Raw genomic sequence first — 22586 nt, 5'->3', positions numbered from 1 at the left:
CAAAAGCTGGTAATATCCCAGAACATTATTTTTCAACATGATAATGCCCCTGCACACACTGTTAAAGTTACAAAAAAATGGTTTTCTGATAACTCAATTGATGTGATATTTTGGCCAGGTCAAATCCCCGATTTAAACCTAACCGAAAATATTTGGTTCATAATATCTCGTGCATTGGATGGAAGAACTTTTTAAACAATGACAAACTGTGGAAAGTTGTGCAAAGCGAATGGAATAGCATCTCCTCTTTGGTTGAGAGCATGTCTAAAAGGATTGAGATTTTAAAGAAATCAAAAGGGAATGCGATTCCATCCTAAGCATTTATTAAAGTAAATGTCTTGTTCTGTGTTATTAGTCACATTTCCTTGTTCAATTGTTCTTTGTTCAATATAGCTATAGTGCAATAAAATGTATAAAAATTTGTTTGGCCCATTTTGTTTTGCTCACGAGTGTACATTAAGGGTCGTCTTATATGCCGAAATATACAGTATATATATTTATATGTGTATATAAATATACTGGCAGAGGTACCCGGCGTTGCCCGGGAGTTTGTAGGTGTAAAAGAAGAAAAATATATTTTGAACCTGTGACGAACCTGAAGGCGGAAAAGAAAGTGTAAGGAAAGGTGAGATCTTACCATAATGCTACGAGGCTATAGGAAATGAAAAGCATTGAAATTTAGCGATGTCAATCAAAAAGTTGATTTGCAGAAACGAACGTTGGCTGGAAGCCAGTTCGGTCACCGTTTGTTTCTTCCTCACGATGTTGGGGAAAACCAGCTCCCCAGAAAAAGGGAGTATCCAAATGAATAGCAATTGCCTGATATGAGGGGTTTCCCCGACATTGATCAAAGCTGATTGCTTTCTGGACGTCCCAGCCCGAAAGGTCAGGAAGCTGCCTTCGCTTTCAATTTAGTTTTGCTTTTATACGGAAAACACAAACACGCGAGAAGAAGGAATAGTGTGAATTTTATAAAAGTCGATGTAAATAAATTTAGATACAACGTGCGTTCGCAAATCATAGATATTATGATCTAGTGAGCATATAAAAAGTACTAAAACTTCCCCTGAGAATCCCAGCGAAAAAAGCCTTTGCTGGACATACAGAAATACGCACGGCCGTTTTGCTATTTTTTTTTTATATAGATGGTTTTGTGAAAAAGTATGCCCTTTTTTAAATGAGAATATAACAGCAGAGTAAAAATAAACAACGATTTTGCTATATTCCAAAGGATTCATTCATCTTACAAAGTGCATTCAGTAAAATTTCCAGACACTTTTTTTTTTATACAGGAATTTAAAATTATCATAGACTCTTGAAAATACAGTATATTTTTGCTATACTTCTTATGAGATGACAGACTAATTTTCATGATTTAAGGTTCAAATAAACAGCTACAGCAAACATTGGAATACACCCTACTAAAGCCTGATTATCACAGCTGGTGAATTTCAAAAATGCAATCTGGATGCAAAGACAATTTAGAAGGACAATATGCAATAACATTTTGTTTTAAACTTCGAAAAATTCTACAGAAACGTATAGAATGCTTCAGACTGCTTCTATACCATCTTGCATGAATCAAGGATCAGTTTTTGAGTGGCATAAAAGATTCAAGGAAGGCAAGGAGTCTATGAGGGATGATGAAAGGTGTGAGAGGAGTAAGGAAGTCAGAACACCAGAGTTGATTGGCCAAATAAAGAATTTCCTTGGTAAAGATCATCGTGTGCTTATAGAGATAGTAAGTGTACAGTCTGATGTCAGCGTGAGAACTGTACACACAAGTATTGACAAGAAACTACAGGTGCGGAATATTTGCATAAATGCACTAGTTTACAACTCCATCCTTGTCACAGATTATTTGACCAAGATAAGCATCAAGATAATTCCTCGCCCTCCCTATAGTCCAGACCTTGCTCCCTGTGACTTTTGGTTATTCTCTAAGCTCAGATAAAACCTTAGAGAGTTATGAGACAATTGCTGAGATGAAAGAGGCTGTGATGAGGGTCATTGACACGCTCACACAAGAGGACTGCCATGGGGCCTTTCAAAAGTTATTGGAATGATACAACAAGTGCATTGCAGCCGGAGGCGATTACTTCAGAGGGGACTAGAGTTTCATTCGTGTACTATCAATAAAAGTGGCCATATAAAAAAAAGTCTGGAAACCTCATACCAATCATTTTCTCCAAAATAAAAAAACAGACAAATTTAATTCAACGTTGGCGATTCCTTTAATAGAAGGGAAGTAAGCAGTTTAAGATTGTGTGTATCAAAGTGTAGTATCTGTTTTGATGTTGCACTTCATTTTTTGGTCTCGGTTAATGGAGGAGAAATCCTTCATAACTGATACATTTTTTATTTTTGTTACTAATCAGAGTGCTCCTTTTTAGGGAGCTGGTATCCCCTTCCCCATATTAAAAACCGACCTTGTGTCTAACTCTGCCCTCGTGGGAAGGCAAGTAAACAGAAAAAAAGAAGATAATACGAAAGCAATACGTCTGATATATAGACGATTAACTGTATAATTCAAAAACGTTTCTCTCAGTTTTAATCTCAATTGTCATCTATTGTATAAATCTCACCTGTCTGTTTAAGTGTATGTATGTATGCATGCATGTATGTATGTATGTATGTATGTATGTATGTATGTATGTATGTATGTATGCCACTTGAAATGTTTGCCTATCTTTGTCTTCTGCTACGGGGTATCTAATCTTTACTTGATCCACATTTTTATACAATAAAATAAAAATATAAAAGTTACTTTAATTATGAGACTATTTATTTATGCAAACTTGTGTTTGATGGAAGAAAGTCGAGGTAGTAACAAGTCTTATTAATGTTTTCATAGTGTGAAGTAATACACATATGTATAATTAATATACATATGTGAGTATTTAGCAGCGTGGCATTGTATGTGTATGTGTGTTGGTTTACCTTGTTCTTGTTAGTGAGTGTAAAGATGTGTTCATACTGTGATTATGTGAGTATTTCGCAGCGGGGCATTGTGCATGTATGCGTGTTGGTTTACCTTGTTTTTGTCAATGTGTCGGAGTGCATAGTAATTCTTTTCTGTCGATCTGACCCTTGCTAATATGTAAGAATGTGTGTGAAAGATGGAGAAAGCTTGTATGAGAGTCATTAAGTCTTTTCCACTCTTTCTGGCCCAAAGGCACAAAGGGAAGAGGGATGAGCAAATGTTCTAGGGTTCTTCTGTGCAGGCGCGACTGTTGAAGCGCAGTAAAAACTGATTTTGTTGACCAGGTCTTTTAGGATTTTTAAGTTAGCACTGGCTTATTACTTTCACGTGTATGTGTTACTTCATTGGTTGGAAAATATTGAGTTTACACGTTCCTTCGAAAACTTCTTTGACAAGCCTGGGTGCCTGGCATTCCCCGGGTGTTTAGAGGTATGTGTTGAGCAAAAAAAAAAAATGGTAATAGGCAGGCAGGTAGGTTCGAATCCATATCACAAGGGAAAAAAAGAATGTGAAAAAAATGTGATGTCTTTGCCGTTGCATCCATCACCAAACCGGAACTGGTGAAGGTTTGAATTAAAGCTAGTCAATTGAAAAGAGGGGAAGACTTTCAAAAATATCAGCAAAAGAAAGCGACCCCCCTCCTTGTAGAAAAATACCCAGTTGGGGGTGAAGGAATTAATGTTTTTAGCCAATTTTTCAATATTTGTCGTCCAAAAGGTTGGGCTTCAAAACGATACTGATCTCATGAAAATTTGGCACCTCTGTCAAAAGTTTTAGGCAGACATACATTTAAACAGACAGGTGAGGTTTATATTATAGACAAGCTGGTTACCCAGCATTGCCCGGGTGTTTCGAGGTGTGTGTGCTCTTAAATCAAAAAGAAACACGGGGGGGGGGGGATTAAAAAAAAGTTTTGGTAGGTAGGTAGGTAGAATCGAACCCGAAGCCCTGAGGTGAAGTTGGAAAATAAAATGTGAAAAAAACGTGACACGTTAACTACTCGGCCAGCAATAAAGAGTTACTGAAAGACATTTGAATTTATTTAAGTAGGTGTCTGCAATTAATGACATAATGAGGTTTATTAGGGGAGTGTCTCCAAATGAAAGCAACTATCTGGTATGACGGTGAAAAGCCGACATTGACCAAATGTTTACATTGCTTTCTGGAGACCACCGGCCGTGGGCCAGGGAGCTGCATATTCGAATCGAGTTTTGCTTTTTTTTATGCTGAAAAGTGAAACCAACATGCGGCGATCCAAAAATGTGGAATATTTAGCGTTCCAAAGTCGGGCAAATTAAATAGACAGGCGACCCCTGTTGTTAACTCGTAGATATTATGATTTAGATGTCATATAAAAAGTTTTAAGAATGAGCGATCCCCCCTCTCCGAGACCCCCCCCCCTTCCCCGGAAAAAAGCCTTTTGCAGACATACAGAAAAAGCGAACATACATACACGCACACATTTTGCCTGTTATATATATATATATATATATATATATACATATATATATATATATAGATGAAGAAAGCGAATTTCAATGAAGCAGAGAAAGGAAGATGGTAAACAATTAGAATTATTTTTCTTTTTAGTGTTCATAGGAATGACTTTGCAATTCAGTCGCCACATACCAAACAGAATAAATCTATATTTTTTTTATGTAAATCATTCGAGACAAGTCATAAAGCCACTTGATGTAAGGAGCTAAATTTTCCAGCAATCATCATCATCATCATCATCATCATATTGTATGAATCTGAAGATTCTATTGTTGGCATTGGTTTCCCTGATATTTTTTGTCTAGTCAGAATTCTTTCTAGAATGACCTTGAGTAATCACGAGAGGGACCACGTAAAAGTTGCCAACGTCTTAAGTAAAAGTGAATTTTGTGAAACAAACTGGATTCGATCTTGGGACATCCAGGTCGTTAATTGGTGTTGTTGATCACTAAAACAGCGTCATCTTCCTTCCGGGCATCACGGAAGCAAGATTCAGTAAGACCTATGTTGTAGAGTTTTGATAGAACACAGGCTAGCTTAGCAGAGCATTTCTTTATTCGTATAGCAGGGATGAGATCAGGTTCATATCCCAGTGCCTGTTTTACAAATACTTTAATGAAATGTTCTCTGACGAATTCTTAGCATTTGTGCCCCCTGGATGTACATACCTCTAACGAATGCGACAAGCAATAAAACCCCACATTCTCACTGTTGAGGTCCCTGGGTGTTGAAAAGCCTTTTACTCTAATAGTTTCTTTCTATGAATTGCTAGACTTTGGAATTCTCTCCCTCTTTTCTGCTTCCCCGACTGTACTATTATGCAGGAATTTTAATGTAATACAAACAGGCATCTTGCTGGTGAACCATTACAAAGTGTCCTTGCTTACATGGTCCCAAATAGTGACCCCTTATGACTTTTTTGAGGTGATTAAGAGTAAAAAAGCAAAAATAAAAAAAATCTTGGAGGACATCATCTATTTTCATATTCCACTCTGATCGGTTTTATTTTTGACATCCCACTTCGCTACCACTCCTACTTGTTTTCGGATTAGCCGGAAAATGGTAGCCGGTCTATTAGATAGCAGAGGGATGAGAGGGCCCTACTAACCTACATAATTTTTTTTTTATCTTGTATATATTGTAAATGTCTCTTTGCTTATGGTGGAATTTTTGATGCTTATTAAAATAGAATGGACAGATCGATTTTTTTTTTCTTTTTTTAAAAAATGTTGTTTTAAGCAAAAACCAAATTACGTACACATAATTGTAATGTCGAAAATAGTAATATATTAAAAAATTACGAAAATTCATTAAGTAGAAGGTTATTTATATAGTTACTAGCGGGGGGTACCTGGCATTGGCCGGGTGTTTGGAGGTGTAAAAGGAAAAAAAAATGTTTCAGTAGGAAGGTAGGATTGAACCCTGAACCCTTGACACGAAGGTGGAAACGAAAGGGGAAAAAAGACAGACACCTAACCACCTCGGCCACGAGGGAAGAGGAATTGATAAGCGTGTTAAAATAATGTTTATAAAGTGAAATATACAGGTGCGAGGAAGTGGTGTGATGTTTGACCTAATTTTGCGCTGCAAGCCAGTTGCTGTTTCCCCCGCTTTTCGCTTTTCGAAGATGCGGCAAGCTGGTAAAAGTTGGGCAAATTAAATACATACGCGACCCCTGTTGTTAAGTCGTAGATATTATCATTTAGACGTGATATAAAAAGTTTTAAGAAGGAGTGAGCCGACCAAGCAGGCCTCGGAAAAAAGCCTTTTGCAGACATACGCAAAAAGCGAACATATGTTAAGGAACAGTTGCCTGTTCTTGTAAGTGAGTAAATATGAGATAGGATAGCCGAGGATTCGAACCTGGGAAGCTAGAGTGGATTTGAGAATTCCACTCATAAGTTAAAATAAATAATACAGAATGTTATTGAAAATAGAATGTAGAATTACCATTGTTTAGTTCACATGAAATAGTTAGATATCTGTTTATTGAAAAAGGAATGTGATGATGTAATTTTGTTTCTGTTAAAGAAATGAAATTAAAATAAGGAATTTAAAAACGAACAATGGAAAATGTTATACTTATTTGTAAAGTGGGTTAATTGAAAATTAGGTTAGAGTAATCAGTCTTTGTAAAAAGGCATGGTCAGACATGTCAGGCCACGAGTCCGATATGCATGATGTTTGGTTATGCAATGACGTCATGAGTTCTCAATATAGTTAGAGCTTGGCAGAGAGAAAGAGGTCCGTAAGTCAGTAAGTCAGGAGAGAAGACAGAAGTCAGAGGTCGTACAGGGTCGGCCAGACAGAGCTGACATCCGCCTTGAGAAGCGAAGGTGAGAAGAAAGAAATCATGTAGAGACTTTGAATTCCTTGATGCAAAGCCATTGACCGGTCGAAATGGAATAAACGAATATCATCATATTTTTGTAACTGTCGTCTTCGTGTTATGTCATTCGACAACAAAGGTCTTGTGAATTTGTATTATAAAGACCTTGTGTATAAACTCATCTAAGAATGTGTCTCTATCATCTTAAGAATGTGTCTCCTCCTCAGCTATTATAAATAATGAATGTTCCTTCATGATGATAAAAGACTGAAATCCTCATCTCAAAAACATATGTGTTAAGAAAATATATGTGTCAATGTTTATAGAAACACTCCCATTGTCAGAACTGTCAAATAGTATAAATGTCAATCTCAATCTCTCGATCAATCTATCTATCGATTTATCAAATCCACTCTCATTGTCTATTAAAATGTATCCTGTCTCTCTTTATACATACCGATCTGTCTATCTGCACACTAATATGAACAATAACAAAAATATATAATTCATCCCTTCTAATATAAGACCTACGTAACACACACACACACACGCGCACACACACACACACACACATTTTCGCTTTTATATATATAGACAGAAGATAGAAGGGTAATTTTTATGGAAATTTGGGTAAAATTGGATATTTCTTAGATGTTATAAAGTAGACGTTGAAGAATTTACACACAACGGACATAACTCGGAACACATATTTTAGATTACACTGTAATGGTTCCCAACATTTTAACCTATAGCGATAGACCTTTTCTTTCTTTCTTTTTTTAAAACTAAAAAAACAATAGCAGTTCTACTGGATGACTTTTCTTTTTTTTTTTTTTAAACTAAAAAACAATAGCAGTTCTACTGGATGACTTTTCTTTTTTTTTTTTTTAGGATATATTACTATTTTCGACATGATAATTAAGTACATAATGTTTTTGTTTAAGACGACATATATTTTTTTTTTAAATCGATCTGTCGGCGGACCTGTACGAGCTCCCCCCCCCCCATGCTGTAAAATTAATTCCTCTACACATTTTCTTATTTTTCCACCGGTAATAGACTTAACTTTCATATTAGCAGAAAACATTTTTTAAAAGTTTATTTAATGACTTTTAACATTTATAAGGAAGAACGACCGCGAAATGGGGTATCAATGTAATAGAACGTTATAATTGAAAAGTGATCCCCCACGTTAAAAGTCATTGAATAAACTTTTTTTTTTTTAATTTCTGCCAATATGAAAGTTAAGTCTTATTATCGACGATAATCCGCAGAAAAAAAGAAGAAAACTTGAAAAGGAATTCATTTTTACAATCAGATCAGAAGGGGAAAAGATCATTCAGATCAGAAGGGGGGGGGAAGCTCGTTTAGGTCAGAAGGGAAAAAGCTTGTTCAGGTCAGAAAGGGAAAAGCTGGTTCAGGTCAGAAAGGGAAAAGCTGGTTCAGGTCAGAAAGGGAAAAGCTGGTTCAGGTCAGAAAGGGGAAAGCTGGTTCAGGTCAGAAAGGGGAAAGCTGGTTCAGGCCAGAAAGGGGAAAGCTGGTTCAGGCCAGAAAGGGAAAAGCTGGTTCAGGCCAGAAAGGGGAAAGCTGGTTCAGGCCAGAAAGGGAAAAGCTGGTTCAGGCCAGAAAGGGAAAAGCTGGTTCAGGCCAGAAAGGGAAAAGCTGGTTCAGGCCAGAAAGGGAAAAGCTGGTTCAGGCCAGAAAGGGAAAAGCTGGTTCAGGTCAGAAAGGGAAAAGCTGGTTCAGGTCAGAAAGGGAAAAGCTGGTTCAGGTCAGAAAGGGAAAAGCTGGTTCAGGTCAGAAAGGGAAAAGCTGGTTCAGGTCAGAAAGGGAAAAGCTGGTTCAGGTCAGAAAGGGAAAAGCTGGTTCAGGTCCGCCGATCTGTCGACTTAACAAGCACCTAATTTTTTGTAAACTTTTTTTTTGTAAATAAATTTCTTGCTTATTTAGAATTTCAAAAACAAAATACAAAAAATTGTTTATGATGTACGTACTCATGGAACGAGTCATATTCCAAAAATCACGTTAATTGATTTGGCGTTTCTATACTATTAGGACGAAGTTTTGTAGTCGATAAGTGGAGTTGTCAGATAAAAACAATGGTTTTCACTGTTTTTTTTTTTTCAATTCTAATAAATTACAATGGTTTCTTCCAGATTATGCAGTCGAAATTATCTGAATATTACTGAATTATTAAAAAAAAAAAAAGAAGAAGTAATCGTGGTAGCAGGTAAAAAATTTCGGCCATCTTGTTTAAATTGAAATGGAAAATTACCTCCCTTTTCAACTCTCCTGTGTCTTACGATCGTTTTGATCAAATTCTATTTTTTATTTTCTTTAATAAATAATTTTCTATTTTATCGATTTCCGTAATTTTTGGATATAATCATCTTAAAAATACGAGGAATACGTAGATACAATTGTTTTCATGTGAAATTCTGTCTTATGATTTCTGAAATTTTGTCCCAATAGTGTAGGAGCGGCAGTTTTTTTTTTTTTTTTTTTAACTAAGAAAATCCAAATTTCCGATTGTTACAAAAGATCTATGAGAACCAATGTTTTATTTATAAATAAAAAAATATTTTGGGTGCTTCTATATTATAATAACGAAAAAATATTGAATTTCAAGTAAAACAAGTCGTATCTACGTAACTGTAATGTCACAAATACTAACATATCTAAAAATTACGAAAAACGATAAGGTAGAAAATTAATTATTCATGAAACAAGAGATTAGTGAAATCTAGTTATTTTGTTCCAAAATCCACCGATTTAAATTGGAGAGTTAACAGGGTAGATAAATAAGTTTTCAATTGTTCGTTGGCAATTTCGAAAAAGTAATTTCGTTAAGTTTTGAAAACAGTCAAAAATATTTTTATAAAAAGTTCACAAATTATGTATATACGTTTGTTTATTTTTGTTTTATGAATAAATTCTGTCTGCTACAAATTGTTTCAACTGAGTTACTTCCCGTTGGCTTACATCATGTGACTCAATATGTCCGACCCAACACGTAACTTTATCGAACTGCTTTTAACTATATAGGAACGGTTTTTCATGAATAATTATTTTTGTACCTTATCGTTGTTCATAATTTTTGGATATTTTACTATTTGAGAATTGACAATTAGGTAGGTACCATTTGTTTTACTTGAAATCCAATACATTTTTTATTATTATAATATAGAAGCACCTACATTTTGTTTGTTAAATAAACAAATTGTAAATTAAAAAATAGGAGGGAGAGAAATCTTTTATTTTTATTTTATTTCTTTTTGACTTTTATTAGCGAGGAGGGGGGTCATTGAAAGATAACACAGATAAAAAAGAAAAGAAAAAGAAAAAAGTGCCCGTATTTCAGTGTAACACCGGACAGCTAGTACCACGTGACCTAACTTTTCCGAAACTGAAAACGAGATTAGAATTTTGGACCCCATCCGTCGACTTGCACTAACTCCAGTTTGAACAGCCATAGAAAATGATCTGTTCCAGTTTCTGACCGCATTTATTTGTAAAGAAACCAAAAATAAATCTAAGATAAGGAGCCTCTCAGTTCCTTCCTCTCCTTATGCTACTGCAACCAACCATTCTCGATGGGGTGGCCGCCAACAGGGCAATAAGCTTAACCATTGGTCGGGGTTGGGTAGGTCTACTAGACAACTGCTTTTCGTAGAAAACTTATCTTCTTTTAGTAAATCTGGATTAATCAACATTTGTTTTTTTAAGGCTGGTGAATCTGTCTCCCATTTGAGGGGTTTGGATAAAGTGTACAAAAGAGACGTTGCGAGCCTATCCTTGTTTTATCGTTATTTCCATGGCAGGTGCTCGTCTGAACTCCAATCTCTGCCCCCCCCTCGCCAATCTTTCACGAAAAACACCCGTCTAGCTGAATCCACTGTGAAAAATTTCCCCCATTCTATATCTGTGCCTAAATCAAAACGCGGATTCCATGAACAAAGCTTCTTTCTTAGAACTGCACGCCTGTGGAACTCTGTTCCGTCTGCCTGCTTCCCACCGGACTACAACTTGGATGTGTTCAAGTCCAACGTTAACAAATTCCTAATGAACCGCCCCCTTAAATAAACACTTCATCAAATCTCCACACTAACGTAATGTACTTGCAATAACCCTTATCCCTGAGTGGCTTCCGGGCCTTGATAAGTGGTGATCACTGTGTAAAAAAAAAAAAAAAAAACATATCTGCAATTGGATTGCTCCCACCCATTCTTTTTCACTGCAACCACTCTCTCTCTGTCTCACACACACACACACACACACACACACACACAGATGTGATGTTGCTAGTCTCAGTTTTTTTTTCTTTTTATATAAATACTAGCGGGGGGGGGGGGGTACCCGGCGTTGCCCGGGTGTTTGTAGGTGTGTGTGTATGGAGGGGGGGGGGGTAAAGAAAGACGATGTAAAAAAAAAATCCAAAACCAAAACGGAAAAAAATGGCATAAATAAACCTGTGTATGGGGGGGGGGTAAACTAAAGAATAAGCGAAGTAATAAAAAAATACGTTTAGTCGGGAGGAGGGATTGAACCCGGAAGCTTTGACGCGGAGGTGTAAACCAATGCCAACTACTTAACAGTCTCGACCACAAGTGAGAGTAATTGATTAGCGTGTTAAGTTAAAGCTTATAAAGCTAAAAGAGGTTTGATTGACAGGACGACGCTAAATGAGGTCATCGCGCGATCGTTATTTTTAGTTTTCACTTCACCCCAGATAATGATGGGAAGGTGGGGGGAAGCAGAGCAAAAGCCGAGAAGCCAACGTTTTTCACTGTATTTATACTTAAATGCAGGACGAACCGGGGACAAAGCGAAATAGCGCGAATCTCATAAAAGTCGACGTAAATAAATCTAGAGACGACCCGCGTTCCCAAATCCTAGTTATTATGATATAGGACCCATATAAACAGTTGTAAGCGATAGTAACGAACCCGGGAGCGTGCGCTCGAAACGCCTTTTGAAGACATACACGAAATGGTCACACACATTTTGCCTTTTATATAGACTAAGACTATTATGACGTGTTCCTCAGAATTGTCTGATCTGCTTCTTTTGTTCCAGCTCGTTTGTGTCGTTGGTCTAGTGGTCTCCATCAATTTGCTGTTTTAATATCTCTTTGTAATACAACTTCTGGCAATATGGACTTTCGTATGTTGACTAGCCAACATGGCCGACTGATGCTGACGTCACGTGGTAATTAAAAATTGTGAGATGTGGGCATAGGGAACGAAATGCATTTTAATATAGTTTTAACGCAAAAAAAAACCCCAAATTTTTTTCCCATTAAAATTAAAACGCATTTCATGCCTATATCTACATTTCGCAATTTTATATTATCACGTGACGTTAGCCATCTTGATCAACCAACATACGAAAACCCATATTACCCAGCTTCCTATTCCAGTATCTTCTTACCAAGAACTGCATGGTTGTTTTCCTTTTACCTGCAGCTTTGGTCTTTTCAGTCCAAATGTGAGAACAGTACGCCATACATTATCCGGGCCTTGATAAGTGGTGATCACTGTGTAAAAAAAAAAACAAAAAAAAACATGGGCGAACGGTGGCCTTGTAGAAGTACAGGATACTTTCAGGCATATATAACTTTCTAGCAGGGTAGAGAGAGCCCACCTTCTTCGCAGCAGCTCCGGCAATGCCCTCGACGTATCTGTTCCAACTCATGTTTCCTGTGAACGTTGAGGCATGACTATTAGTGGTTGAGAAGGTTTTTTGTTATTATAAAATGATTATTTATTATATTATGGCATGTCATCCTCAAAATTTTCTTATCTATTCTCTGCTTCCTTTGTTCCAGCTTGTTTGTCTCATTGGTCTAGTGGTCTTCATCAATTCGTTGTTTTATTACCTCATTGTCATACAGTTTCCTATTCCAGTAGCTTCTTTCCATAAACTGCACGATTGTGGAACTCTCTTCCTGCTTACTGTTTTCCTTCTTCATGCAACCTTGGTCTTTTCAAGACTAACGTTGCAATAGACATCACATGCTTTTGTGATAATCAGCTTTCGTTCGTGGTAGCTCCTTACATTAAGTGGCTTCATGCCTTGTCTTTGGTGATTCTCATTTAAAAGGCTTTTTACTCTATATATTTTAATCATGCAAAATACATGCTAAAATATTTTTTGGTTTAGGGATTGAGTTATGTTTGTTTTTATTTTTTGTTACAAGGATGTCACCGCTCAATCGATGAAGTTTAAAAGAAAGAAAGCAAATGTCTCAAGCTGGAAAAATAAAAAAAAAAAAAACAGAAAGAAGAAAGAAAATGTCTACAACCGAAGAGTTTTAAAAAAAGGAGCTAGAAAAATATATCAATCAGTTAAAAAAGGAAACTATGGAAATAGAGTGAAGAATTTCTTTCCGAATTCATTTCAGCCAGGGAGGGGATCATTGTCCCAAATGCTATCTGCTTTCTCCTTTCCTCTAACCACTTAAAGTGGTTTCGTCCGGCAGATTTTTATTCGTTAACTTGTGTGTGATGGGATATATTTGCCTTCGTATAAGCTGTATCGCCTGAAGAGCTCTCTAGTTACCGGTAACTAGCTGTCCGAAACATGCTCATGACTGTGTAGCAACACCTTACTGCTTATGTAAAAGCAAATAGAACCATACCCTGCTCTACTTCGGTATTGAGCACTCTTGTATTAACCTCGTTACACTTCATTAGTTACTTAACCGCTGAAAAACAATAACGTCTGATTATATATATATATATATATATATATATATATATATATATATATATATATATATATATATATACTGTTTTTAAAAATGATAAAAATAATAAATAAATAAAAAATGTTATATACGTCCAAAGTAAAAAGGGCGACTTTCTAAGTAAATAAAAAAATGAGCTCCGAGGCGGAGCCAATATTAACCGTATGTATCGCTTGAAAAAAAAACAACAATAACAAAATCTATATATATATATATATATATATATATATATATATATATATATATATATATATATATATATATATATATATATATATATATATATATATATATATACTGCATATCAAATACGGGTCTGGAACTGGAGGCATACCTTTTCCACATGCGCCAGCAGGAGCTAGGCAAATGGCAGCGATCAGGCTGACTTTAGTGTTGTGGGAGGTCATGTTGGTGATGTTCCCGATGTATGACCAAACAAAGTAGTTCAGATGGTTCAGGTTGGGGTAGGAGGCAGGCCAGTGAAAGAAATGTACAATGTCATAGCACTTTTTCTGAAGCCAAGCCTGTGTCTCTTTGGACTTGTGAACTGGTGCCGAGCCCTGCTGCCGCACTCAGGGTTTGCCAGTGGCCACCTGATTGCACCAAAAGATCACCACACTCTTCAGCACATCCAGGTACACTTTGATGTTGACTTTCAATCCGACTTAAAAAATGTGAGGTGGCATGATGTTGCCCTCACTTGAAACCACACCAAATACTATAACCGTGGCCGGAAACTTTATTTCATCACCCTTGGCATGTCTCTGTTATTCCTGGCAATCCAACCATGTATTTTGAAGGGGCTGGTAATGGTCCTGTTGTGATAACTTGGATCTGTAGAGAGCATGAGTTGTACAGCGGCGCATCACCAATCTCGCTCATTGAACATAGTTTCACTTTCAGACATGACAGAAGGCTCCTATACCTCTTGGGATTTGTACACAACTGGCCAACTAGTAGATAATCTGCAACAAAAAAAGAAGACCGGTTTTCGTCAAATGGAAATGGAATTATATTGTCTTTTCTAAGGCGACAATTTTAACGTTCCACCAGTATATATATATATATATATATATACTAGTATATATATATACTAGTATATATATATATATATATATATATATATATACTAGTATATATATATATATATATACTAGTATATATATATATATACTAGTATATATATATATATACTAGTATATATATATATATATATACTAGTATATATATATATATATATATACTAGTATATATATATATATATATATACTAGTATATATATATATATATACTAGTATATATATATATATATATACTAGTATATATATATATATATATACTAGTATATATATATATATATACTAGTATATATATATATATATATATATATATATATATATATATATATATATACTAGTATATATATCTATATACTAGTATATATATCTATATACTAGTATATATATATATATACTAGTATATATATATATATACTAGTATATATATATATATATATATATATATATATATATATATATATATATATATATATACTAGCATTTCAGCCCGGTGTCGCCCGGGTATTTGGAGGTGTATATTGAGCAAAAAAAAAAAAAAAGCGGTCAATTTTTTAAAATTTGACCCTTATTATGACCCCTTAAAATTTATTGTTTTGGGCTCAAATCAAGTTATTAAGTTAGATCCATGTCCAATGAACCTATATCTAAAATTTCAAGTGTTTAGGCCGAAAATTGTCGGAGGAGTTTGGTAAAGTTCTTAAAGGTCAAATCGTTGAACTTTGACCGCTTAATCGCCAAATTTCTGGCCGAAAACCGATCACATCGATTTTCCCAAATCTCAGTACCCTGTATATCAAATTTCGAGTCTGTAGACTACAAATTGACAGAGTTATTGCGTAGGGAAATGTACACAGACAGACACTTTCGCACATATGTAGATAGATATATATAATACATATATTTCATCCAAAACAAAACACATTGATACAGAGATGTAAGGGCCGACTATTAATTAGGAATTATGCCTATAGGGAGAGTCTAAGGAGAGAATAACTGAAACATGTATGGATATATGTAACCAATAATGTTTGTATAAATAAACATATTTTATCATTGAGCACTTTTTGGTTAACGCTGCAGCTTTAGTGGATTTACATCTAAGAATTACAACGATACAATCATTATATATATATATATATAATATATATATATGAAATAAAATGGAGGTGGAAGGACCTGGATACTCAACGTTTCGCCCGATTTATGCGGGCTTCTTCAAGAGGGATGGTCATTGAAGAAGCCCGCATAAATCGGGCGAAACGTTGAGTATCCAGGTCCTTCCACCTCCATTTTATTTATTATCGTCGGATTTAATCCAGCTCAACAATTTTATATATATATATATATATATATATATATATATATATATATATATATATATATATATATATATATATATATATATATATATATATATATATATATATATATATATATATAATCAAATTTTAGTCATTCAATGAATTAAAAAATTTATTTGCTCTATCTTGTATATTGAGCAATTCTTATTTAGGTGGGATAGTACTTATAGTTTATTACTGCCAGTAATATCTTATAAAACATATAATCACAGGTTTCCAACCAGTTGATTGTTAGATAATTTTATTCTGAAGTGTGTGTGGTGTGTGTGTATATATATATATATATATATATATATATATATATATATATATATATATATATATTAGTCATCCACATACAGTACTGTTTCGCTGTATCATAGCTCATCAGTGCGGCGAGACAGCATCGAAATCCGACCGCCTAAACGATATTCAATCCTTCGCTATTCAGCTGATATATATATATATATATATATTATACGGCGTAATGTATGTTTACACGCCGGTTCCCGTTAGATCACCAAAGTTAAGCAACGTTGAACCTGGTCAGTACTAAAATGGGTGACGATTTGGGACTTACAGGTGCTGTATGTCTCCGCTTATCTCGGCATTTTTTCCAGTCATCCTGGACTTCTCCTTGCCATTGGACTCAAGCAATGCCGAATCAGGAGAGGTGTGGTTAGAGATTGCGCAACCCTTGCCTCACAATTACACGCGCAGCTACCCTTACAGGGCGTATCCATTGTCTCTTGAGATTAAACGGAGGCATCGAATAATTTTGAATGAGCTAGAGACACGGTTTCTAGCAATACAACGTGCTAGTGTTTACGTTGAGCACTTTAGAAATAAATCCTGTTGGAATTTAACCAGAATATGTTGAAATATAATTGAATAATCTATCTATATATCTATATCTGTGTTTCCTGCTCGCTCTCTGGCCTGCCATCTGAAGAGCCACGCACTGCTACTACGGCTGCTGCTGCTACTACAACAACAACAACATTGCGACACACACGCAAAACTTTTCGGTCCTCGCGGTTGGCACGTGGCGTACTCTACCCGTCGTAGTAGTGGCCTTCTCCTCCTTCGTCTTCTACTCTAGGTGCGCGTTTATTCTAACATCGATATATCTGGGTGTGTGCCTGCGTGCGTATGTATCTGTGTGCTTTTAACTACTGTAACATATCTCCTGCCACCGACGGTGGGGGGGATCCAGCTTCTAAAAAAGAGAAGCCTTTTCGACTCGCTCTTTACATGCGAACGGAGTATACGCTCTTCTTGGTTTTATATATCTGTGATCTTATTATTTGCTATCCCAGGTAAGAGATTTCCCACGTATCCTTATTTTTTTTTTCCTGTTCCCTTGAGGTTTAAAAAGAGAGGACGTGCGTTCAATTCTTATCGTTTCTGTCGTCAACACAAAATACTTACTATTTTTTTTTTTTTTTTTTACACACATTTTAAGTGCGCTTTGGCGTACATAGCAACAATACTCACTCTTTCTGTAATGCCCATGGCCTTTTCTCGATATATATATATATATATATATATATATATATATATATATATATATATATAATTTCCTTACCTACAGCGTGAGTTAATTGTTTGGTACTCATGCAGAGAGTGATCCGTGCTGAAATAATAACGTTATTATTTAAAAAGCCATTCTTAACATAGGGAGGGGAGGGTGTTGTGTACCTATTCTGTACTTAAACCTTACAATTGAATACAAAAATCATCATAAAACTTTAATTAAACGTGGAAATACGATTTAAAAAATAGCGCGGATCGCCGGATCACTCTCTGCATTAGCACCAATTGTTTTTTTGCCCACGAAATATAAAAATCACTCATAAAACGAAAACAAAAACTATGAAGTCTTATATGAAAATAAACACACAAAATATATAAATATTCGCATTATTATTTAATTTGTATTTTTGGTAACTCCGCTTTTCCCCGTTATTTTCCACACACACATAATGCCCCATTGCCCCACTCCGCCGTAGCCGAGTGGTTAGAGTCCCTATTTACAACGCCTCCCCACGGGACAGAATTAGACACCAGGGTCGTTTTTTTTTTTTTTTTTTTTTTTTTTTTTAACGTGTAAAAAAAAAAGGAACAAAAATAAAAATTCTCAGTCGTGAAGGATTCATCTTCCACTGAGAGAACAAGAAGCTCGTCGCTAGCCTACTCATACTGAGGAACTATGATACAGTAAAACACAAAACAGTCTCTCCGGTTAACTATTTTGCTTGAATTCTAATCCGGTGCTTTCGTATTTTACGGGCCGTGCTGAAATAATAACGTTATTATTTAGGAAGGAGTCATTCTTAACATTGGCAGTGGGGGCTTTAACTATCCTCCTGTACTAGCTCGCTCCGTAAACTGCACAAGTGTCTTTAAGCCTAAGGAAACATCCTTTTGTGTTAGAATTGAAACGTGCATTCAATGTCGCCAGACGTGTTTATAAATATATATATATATATATATATATATATATAATATATATATATAATGGTTCGTATTGAGCACTGTTATATATGTATAAACACTTAAAGATACATCCAACTGCTATGAACAAAATCACACATGGAATAATTTGTGTGTGTGGAGGGTGGAGGGGAGGGATACAACTCGACTTACAGTTCTCAATATTACACCGGGTTTAACATCCTGAGAGACAATGGTCAGATGCTGTTTTGTCGTCAAATAGAATAAGAACTAAATCGTGATCGGAGTGGGATATGGCGGTTGTAATTTTATGAATAATAAAAAAACAAAAATCGTATCGTCGGCATTTTTAAATATGCTCACATTTTTAACATCGAACACTCCTGTGTAAAAAAAAAAAAAAAAAAAAAAAAAAAAAAAAAAAAAAAAAAATTATACTTTGAGAGAAATTGCTCCGAACTTTTTTTTTTTTTTTTAGCCCTAAAATTTCAGTTTGACAAAAGTCGGTTTGGTTTTGTTCGTTTTCTGTAGAAACACGTGCTTTTTGTTTTATTTTTAAACGTACTCTCCATCTTAAATTTACGGAACCTTATAGAATATTTGGTCAATGTCAAGTTTCTTTTCAACTCCCCCAAAAACTTTTAAATGACGACTTTTAATGGTTTTCGGTAGTGCTGAAAACGAATATCACATTTAAATTTGGGACAGATAAATAGTTTTCATGATATGGAGAAATTTTTCAAAAAGTGGGGGATCACTTTCCTATATAAATTTAACGTAAAATGAGCACCCACTTTCTGGTAACCTAGTAATTTTTCCATATCATAAAAAAAATTTAATTGTGATATTCGTTTTCAGCACCCTCGAAAACCGGCGCTGTTTTGTTTTTGTTTTTTTTTCATCTCATAATTTTATAGGGTGCTAGTGCAGAGAGTGATCCGCGCTATTTTTTAAATCGTATTTCCAAGTTTAAAGTTTTATGAAATATTTTTTAATTCAATTGCAATGTTGAAGTATAGAAAAGGGACAAAACACCCTCCCCTCCCCATGTTAAGAATGGCTTTTAAATAACGTTATTATTTACGTCCGAATCACTCTGCACTAGTACCTTTAATAGTGTCAGTAAGCTTACACGAGCGCCGTTTTTGTAGTTTTGGTCTTTTTTCATGATAGAACTTGTATAGTTTTTAACAAGTGCTTCTACAGTTTAATATTTCACAAATTTGTGTTTACATATTTATTAACTTTTCACTTGCTTTCCACCTTAACAATCACCTTTAAAATAACGACTTTTACGGGTTTTCGGGTATGCTGAAAACAAATATCGCATTTAAGTTTTCCGAATATTTACTATAATTCCTTGTGTTATCCGTAGTGGCCATGGCTGTACGCTCAAGCTATTTTTTAAATCGTATTTCCACGTTTAGTTAGTTTTTTTATTATTATTATTCAATTGTAAGGTTAAAGTATATAATAAGATACAAAACACCCTCTCCTCCGGCCCTCCACATATTAAGAATGGTCTTTTAAATAGCGTTATTTCAGCACGGATCAATAAGTGCACTCCCCACTGCACTAGTACCATATATATATATATATATATATATATATATATATATATATATATATATATATATATGCTAGCATGGGTGCACGGCGTTGCCCGGGTATTTGGAGATGTATGCTGAGTAAAAAAAAAGTAGTCAATTTTTTTAACTTTGATCACTTAAAATGTATTGTTTTGGGCTCAAATTAAGTTAGATCCATGTCCAATGAACCTATATCTAAAATTTCAAGTGTTTAGACCGAAAATTGTCGGAAGAGTTTGGTAAAGTTCTTAAAGGTCAAATCGTTGAACTTTTACTCCTTAATCGCCAAAAACAGATCATATCGATTTTCCCAAATCTCAGTACCCTGTATATCAAATTTCGAGTCTGTAGACTTAAAATTGAGTTATTGCGTAGGGAAATGTACACACACAGACACTTTCACTTATATATATATATATATATATATATATATATATATATATATATATATATATATATACCCTTAACATTCAACACTCTTAATAAAACACTTTTTTTAACCTTAAATTTTAGATCAATAAAAGTCGGTTCGATTCCGTTCAAATTCTGTAGAAGCACAATTGTTAACCTATTTGTTGTTTTGTTTCTCCCCCCCACCCTATTTTGTCCGCATTTTCTAGTTTGTCAAGTGTGTAATATATATATATATATATATATATATATATATATATATATATATATATATATATATATATATATATATCCCTCTCTATCTTGAAGGCGAAGGGGCATTGTAAACTCTAGTCTATAGTTGCTTTGTTTGACGCTGTCACAGCTTGGCAAACTGAAAAGGGCGTCGGCATTTTTTTTTTAGTTTTCGTTTTTTGTTTTTTCTACTTTTATGTAATGGACAACAAGTGTAGCTTTCAGTTTTTTTTTTTAACTGTCGCAAATAAATAAATAAAATCTGTTTTAACAACTCGAATGAATGATTGCGACATCCTTCATGAAATGCCCTATCGAAGTGGGGGGGGGGGTCGCTGACAGGTTGTATAAAAAAATTTACTCCAGTCAACAAGTTGCCATTAAAGGCCAATCTCCCGTGTATTACCTCCTCCTTTGATAGGAAGGGTTTGTTTATTGCCGCTAAATCCGAGACGCCCCCTCCCTTTATCGTGAAATCCTGACGAGGGCCAAACCACTTTTTTTTTCTTTTTCCAGAGATTGGAGGGGGGGGAGGATATTATCTCAATGCACGTAAAAAAATATACTCATGCACCAATGTTACCGTGCTGAAATACTGTTATTTTGAAAGCCAGTCTTAACTATTCTGTACTTCCACCTAACAATTTGGGTGCTTGTGGACTTTTGCCACCGCCCTATTTTTAGGGTTTTTTTTTTTTTTTTTTTTTTTTTTTAGGTTAAATTCAAGCTTCACATTATCTTTTTAATTATTAAATTGTTAGGTGGAAGCACAGAATATTTAGACCTTCCTATGTTAAGAATGACTTTCAAAATAATGTTATTCAGCACGGTGGCAAAAGTGCACAAGTACCACAGTTTGATAATAAAATAAGACCCCGTGAAACTTTAATTTAGCTTAAATACTATTTTTAAAAAATAGCACGGTAACATAGGTGCCAAAATGAGCTCAGGTCAGAGGTCATATTCACTTTTGGTGGGAAAAGTACATAGATACAACTCGTTCATTCTTAAGTTGGTATAAGTTAGGCAAAGATTGTTCACTGATCTTTGTCTGGTAAAACTGCAGTTTAGTGTCCTGAATATAATCAATGCGACAAAAAAAAGTGTACATGCGATATTGTTTTATCTCTTTTTTTTTTAAGTATTAGTGAAAAAAAAGGGACCCATTTCGGGTTGAAAATCGAGTTAGTATTACGCATGTAATCTTCGGAACACGTTTGAAAAATGTACATATATTGAAATAATCACGAACTTCCGTTTGTACGACGACGCCATTGTTTTTGTTTCTTGCGACTATTTCGGCGAATGTACACATTTCAAGCGTGTTTTTAGTATTACGCGCGAAAGTAGAAATCGTTCCTCATTAATATTTAACGAAAACGTGATCAAAATATTTATCGTCTGTACATAATATTTCATCGTACTCAGGCCACTAAACTGCGGTTTTACATTTTTTTTGCAAACAAGGCACGGTGGAGTACCACTTGGATGTAGGGGGCTACTATCTGGGACATAATTTGCAGGGAAACTATATAGGGAGTTGAGCAGCAAGATGTCTGTTTACATTACACTTGAACGTCTGTATGCCAGTGCAGTCAGGGAGGCAGGGACCCGGAAAGGAATTCCAAAGTCTAGCAGTTCTAGGGAAGAAACTATTAGAGTAGAAGACTTCCTTACATCTAGGGATTTCTACTGTGTAGGGGTGTGATTTTGCTGCCTGTCCGGGGGGGGGGGTAAAAGAACTTGTAGTTCGTCGGAGCACCTACTAGAAAAGTATTTATAAAACGGGCAGAGGAATGCAACATTTCATCGATGGGACAGCGATTGAACTTTGTGTGCACACCCATTCTCATATTCTATCTTGATCGATTTATTTTTTGATGTCCTACTTAGCCCCCACTCCCATTTAGAAACTGGCT

At 35.2% G+C, this 22586-nt stretch overlaps 1 protein-coding gene across 9 annotated transcripts in view; it reads left to right on the top strand.

The window, feature by feature from the left end:
• LOC145296137 (alpha-(1,6)-fucosyltransferase-like) overlaps positions 1–22586 on the top strand; it is an 884509-nt gene that overhangs the window by 559218 nt on the left and 302705 nt on the right. The window contains exon 1 of one of the 9 annotated variants that reach the window (XM_080142299.1): positions 16943–17295. The exons of 5 other annotated variants lie outside the window; for them this stretch is intronic. The gene's annotated coding sequence lies outside the window, so the exon portion shown is untranslated. Of the gene's footprint in view, positions 1–16942; positions 17296–22586 lie in introns of those variants that run through there. 3 more of the 9 variants (XM_080142294.1, XM_080142296.1, XM_080142302.1) reach the window with 3 other exon arrangements.

The sequence above is a fragment of the Euprymna scolopes genome, chromosome 16, assembly GCF_053919585.1.
Source record: "Euprymna scolopes isolate OS-2025 chromosome 16, ASM5391958v1, whole genome shotgun sequence".
Taxonomy (NCBI): domain Eukaryota; kingdom Metazoa; phylum Mollusca; class Cephalopoda; order Sepiida; family Sepiolidae; genus Euprymna; species Euprymna scolopes.
This window is presented reverse-complemented; position numbering and strand designations above follow the sequence as displayed.